Source organism: Oryctolagus cuniculus, chromosome 11, assembly GCF_964237555.1.
Source record: "Oryctolagus cuniculus chromosome 11, mOryCun1.1, whole genome shotgun sequence".
NCBI lineage: Eukaryota > Metazoa > Chordata > Mammalia > Lagomorpha > Leporidae > Oryctolagus > Oryctolagus cuniculus.
The window spans coordinates 13,035,938-13,041,716 of NC_091442.1; positions in this window are offsets into that span (position 1 = coordinate 13,035,938).

The following is a 5,779-nucleotide window of genomic DNA, read 5'->3' on the forward strand; positions in this document are numbered from 1 at the left end:
TCCACTATGCCTTTAAATCTGCACTGCTAGTTCCTCCCCTACCGCAAACAAAACCCCATAACTTCTCTGGGGTAATAAACACCTCATATCAGGTCCTGCAGGCAGCCATATAGGTGAGGAGACCTCCGCTGATTGCTGTGTACTGCTTGCTGGGAAGGCTTGCTTGCTGCCTGCCACAGGGTTTCCTGCCTGCCGCACAGAAGGTGAGCTGTTGGCATTGATTTCCTCTGCTTTGTGGTAGCCCACTGTGCGGGCAGCATCCGCATGAGCCTGGGCATTGCCCCAAGGGACCTGATGGCAAGGGAGCTGCACAGCTCTGAGAGGCACCTGCTGCTGGCTGTGCTTAGAGGGATGAACTGGCTCTCATCCATAGTCTGCTTTGGGCAACTAGAGTCAGCCCCTGGGAGGCTGGGCTCTTCCCTAACACCTGGCTACACTGCTCCAAGAAAAAGGGACGGTTCCCCGAGGGAATCAGCCCTCTTGAGCTATTCCTCCTGGACTCACCAGACCCCAGCCCCAAGTTCCTCTCATCTGGTTTAGCCCCACCTGGGGATCTAGCACGTGCTGGTCTGCAGGCTCTCCTCCACCGCCCCTGCCTGGGTTTTGCCGATCTCTGTAGAACAGTCCTGTGCAGAAAGCCAGCTGGGCAGGAGCTGACCCATCCTCAGCCTCTCCTGCTCCGTCTTCCAGGAGAAGAGGGAGCAGGCGATCATGCCCAATGCCCCAAACTTCACGAATCCCCTCCTGCCTGTCCCTGATCCTCCTTCCTGTCCCCAAGGCGAGGGTGAGAGCAGGGCTCGGGCGGGGTTGCTGCTCACACTGGGTGGTTCTGACTCCATGGCTGAGCCTCGCTGAGCCTCAAGTCCTAGCCTGGCTGGCAGCGCACGGCCCAGGACGGCCGCTGCTGAAGAATGAGCCGCCTTTGATCAACAGGAGGGTGTTCCCCATGTGCCCAGCAGAGGGCTCTGGTCGCTTGTGAATGCCGGAGCCACCTCGCGGCCCAGCCTATGCAGCTTGGACAGCCCCCACTCTTCCTCACCAGCGCCCTGCAGGGCACACACTTTCCAGTTACATGCGTCTCTGCGCTTCTGGGAGAGAATGAAATCGGGGAGCCTCACACCTTAATCACAGACCTGCTTTTTTCTGAAGGGAAGCAGCAATAGGAGTCACGGCCCCTCAGAAGTAGGGTCTCAGATCCTGACCCCCAGAAGCTATCCATGATATGGGTTTGTGGCCCTCTGCAGAACCACAGGACACAAGTGCACAGATGTGCACAGACGTTTATCATACTGAAATGTGATGGAGAAAGGGACAGTTAGGGAGGAAATACTGAAGACTCCCTGGAGGAGCTAGTACTTTGAAAATAAAGACTAAGAGGGGCCAGTGGGGGCTGGCGCTGTGGCACAGTGGGTTAAAGCCCTGGCCTGCAGCGCCGGCATACCATATGGGCACCGGTTCAAGTCCCTGCTGCTCCTCTTCCTATCCAGCTCTCTGCTATGGCCTGGGAAAGCAGTAGAAGATGGCCCAAGTGCTTGGGCCCCTGTGCCCATGTTGGAGACCCAGAGGAACCTCCTGGTTCCTGGCTTTTGATTAGCTCAGCTCCGGCCATTGTGGTCATTTGGGGAGTGAGCCAACAGAATGGAAGACCTCTCTCTCTCTCTCTCTCCCTCTCTCTCTCTCTCTGACTCTACCTCTGTCTCTGTCTTTCAAATAAATAAAATAAATCTTGAGAGAGAGAGAGAGAGCACAGCAATGTAGTGCAGCAGGTTAATCCAATGCTTGCAATGCCAGCATCCCACATCAGAGCGCCAGTTGGAGTCTTGTCTGCTCCACTTCCTGTCCAGCTCCCTGCCAGTGCATCTGGAAAAGCAACGGAAGATGGCCCAACAGCTTGGACTTGTGCCACCCGTGTGGGAGACCCAGATGGAGTTCCTGGCTCCTGGCTCAGTCCCCAACTTTTGTGACCATTTGGGGAATGAACCAGAGGATGGAAGGTCTCTTTGTCTCTCCCTCTCTGTAACTCTGTCTTTCAAACAGATAAATAAATATTGAATAAAATAAAGATTGAGAAACACTGAACAAGATGGGGAGGATGAATGAAGAGGGGGCTTCCTTGTCCCAGGCCTGAAGTGTAGGGTGTGTGACACAGGCCCATTGTACGCAGACACTGCTCTGGCTCAGGTGAGCTTTCTCACCACCATCAAGAAAGAGCAGCAGCAACCAGTCACGTGGTGATGGAGTGGGCGTGTCCATGAATGGCCTTGCCGCAGGGCTGTGTTAGCTCTCGCTCATGATGGAATCTAGAGAGACCTGGGCTGGCCGGCCATCCACAGGACGTCACACGGGTCTGCTGATCACAGATGGCATGTTGCTGATGGCTGTGGATGACACGTGTCAATCACACAGGATGATGTGGCCAGGATGTGAAGGTCTGCTAAGACACAGCACTCCAAGGGTGTGAGATAAGCTCTTCAAAGATGTGGGGCTGGCCGGTACCGTGGCTCACTTGGCTAATTCTCTGCCTGCAGCACCGGCACCCCGGGTTCTAGTCCCAGTTGGGGCGCCGGATTCTGTCCTGGTTGCTCCTCTTCCAGTCCAGCTCTCTGCTGTGGCCTGGGAAGGCAGTGGAGGATGGCCCAAGTACTTGGGCCCTGCACCTGCATGGGAGACCAGGAGGAAGTACCTGGCTCCTGGCTTTGGATCGGCGCAGCGCTGGCTGTAGCGGCCATTAGGGGAGTGAACCAACAGAAGGAAGACCTTTCTCTCTGTCTCTCTCTCACTGTCTCTAACTCTACCTGTCAAAAAAAAAAAAAAGATGCGGGGCTGCCCAATCCGGAGAGGGCAGGATTCCAACCAACATGCTAGGACATCCCCTCCAAAGGAAGGAGAAAGCGACCTCTTGTTTCTTCTCCCATCCTGCCTGGTTGATAGAAGGGGGTGGGGTCCTAGAGACCCTGGGAACACGGCTCTGTCCCAAATACCTGGGGAGCACAAAGGCACCCAGAGCCGAAAGAGCTACAGTGCAGGTGGCCTCGGAGCTTGGGCCCTCCGGAGACCCTGCTGTTTCCCTGTGCTGGCACACAAGGCCCGCGTTCAGCTGCCCACAGAAGGGCTCATCTCTCGAGTCCCAGACACCCAGCGACCTCTGCCTCGCTAGGTGTCCGTGCCCTGGCCGGCAGGTGGCTGGGCCCCAGAGTCTCCCTCTGCTCTCCAGTTTCCCCAGCTGCAGAGCCTGGCGTCTTCCTGGGGAGGGGAGGATCTGTCCACTGTTTACACCTCGCGGCCTTTTGAGTGCTGGAGCGATGTGCCCAAGGATGTCCACGGAGGCAGGTGCAGCCTCTCCACGGGAGGTCCCCGGATTTCCCTAAGTCGCGGGTCCCTGGATTTCACCTCCTTTCCTCCCGCCATTGCTCCTGGGTCCTGTGCCTCTGGTCCCTGGGCTTCCACTGGGTTCAGAGGCGGAAAGTCGCTCTGCTGCCTGCCTTCCACCGGGACTGCGGAGAGGCACTGCCTCTGTTCCCCTCTAAGCCTCAAAGCTGCCTGGCTCAGGAAAGGCTCAGTAGCCGGTTTTAAGTGGAAGGATGAGGGCAGTGAGCAGGCATGTCCCTGGAATTCTCAGAGGAAAATTCACTGCGTTCCAAAAGGCAGAAAAATTATAGGCCATTTCACAGCCCACAGTGCAAGGAAGCAAGAAGCCGCCAGCAGCCTTACGGCCAACAAAACCCCGGACGCACCGATATCCAGCACTTGCTCTTTCAACTACCTATTGGGTTAAAGAGAAAATCAAAACGGAAAATGAATTATTTCTAATGAACAAAAAGGACACAAAACCTTAAACTGTGAGATGCAGCCAAGGACGAATTCAAAGGAAGATACACAGATTCAAATAACTGGATTAGAAAATCCAAGTGGGAGACTGAAACTGGTCCAAGTAGTGCCAGCAGACTGAACCAACAAGTCTAACCTTGTTCTCACCGACGCACCTATCAAAACAGAGCAAAGGGATTTTGCTTCCACCTTTGTGTTTTGTAAAATGTCAAGTCCCTGGAGAAGCCAGAGGAAGGCTCCAATAAACAGCTCTGGATGAGCCATCCAGATTCAGCATTCAGAGTTTGCACCCTTAGTTACCTCTCTGGCTCTGGTTTATCTGTACACACATGCACTTTGTTTCAGAATCACCTGGAAATAAGTAACCTGTGTTAGGACATGGTGCTGGTACGCATGCATCCCCCGGGGCTATCTCCTGTCACTGGCTTCCCTGGAGGAGACTGACACAGAGTGGGAGACGTACCAGGAAGCCTCTTGAGGTCGATTTCTGCAGAAGGGAAGGAAGAAGGAGCGGGCAGGGCGAGGCAGAGGGCTGTGATCTCGATGCTGTGATCTCAAGGCTACAACAGCAAGTGCCAGCTCCCCGAGGAGCTGTGGTGGGACTTCAGAATAGTCCCAAGTTGGAGAGAGGGGAGGCCGAGCCTAACAATAACGGGGCTTGGACCACCTTGAGAAAGGATGTGACCTTGGCTGAAGTGGAAGTCCTCAGCCCAGGCACGTTCTGAAGGACCGTGCTGAGGACCGCGGCAGCCGCAGGACTGAGCCATCCGCTCTCAGAGGGGTCTGCACAGCGTGGCAGGTGTCCACGGCAGTTCCTTTGCCACTTCCTCAGTTAGACTCCAGGAGCTACAAGCCCGGGATTCCAGGGGGCACCCTCCCTGGGGGAAATCAGACGAACTACAAGCCCTGTGGGTACAGCTGGTCCCTGGGTCACAAGGATGCTCCTGTCATTCAGTGTGGTTGGGACCCAGAGCATGAATAGCGATGTCACGTCAGACGTGCCGGATTTCAAGATTCAAGCTCCAGACTGGACAGAGAGGGCCAGTACTGCTACCTGATTTATGATGCAATGCGCGGAAAACCTGCTGCACCAGATAACACCGCAGGTCAATAGAGAAAGCAGAAAGTATTAGAAACACAGAGAATCTCACAAAATATCACTTGAGTGGGGAACTTCTACATCTTTCAAAATCAGTAACTCTGATAGAGAAAACTGGTGCATAAAAGAATTAAAAGCAAACAAATCCTTAAACTCAGAAAAATAAATATTTGTTTTCAAATACAGTCGCTGACTCCAGTAAAGCTGAGGGACGTCCTGGTGGCAGTGTAGGAAAGGAAGAAGGAGACCACTGTCGGAACGGCCTCGGAGGCTCTGGCTTTGCCAGCTGCAGGCTGGGGTGCTGGGTAATGCAGCCTCCACACGTTAATGCTAGGGTTAACGCCTTGTGGGGCTGACGCTGGGCCAAAGGAGATGCCAACGTGGACAGGAAGGAGCCAGGGATCAGGTGCAGCCGCCTCTCCCCCTGAGGGTGCTGACGGGCAGGCTGTCCCCGAACCTCAGCTGTGAGCCTGAGAGGGAGCTGCTCCGGCTGCAGAACTCCTGACGCCTCAGTACTGCCCCCTAGCGTGGCCCCCTGCTTCCCACCTCGCCGTTCTCTCACCTGCCTGGGTTCTGGACACAGGAAACACCCCTGCAGGCTCTGCCTCCTGAAGTTCGCAGGCTAAGGCTGCTAACACTCTCCTGGGGCGGCAGGAAAAGAACAAGAAAAAAAGACATGAAAGAGGGAACTCAGGAAAATAGGAGATGAGATTTTAGAAGTAGGAGGGAAAGATAGCCAGAAAAATAAATCCAAAATCCATTTCTTTGAGGGGGAGGGGAGCCATAATACATCAGTCAGGGTTCTATGGTGCAAGCAATAGAAGCTGATTCAGACGAGTAAGCAGAAAGCAA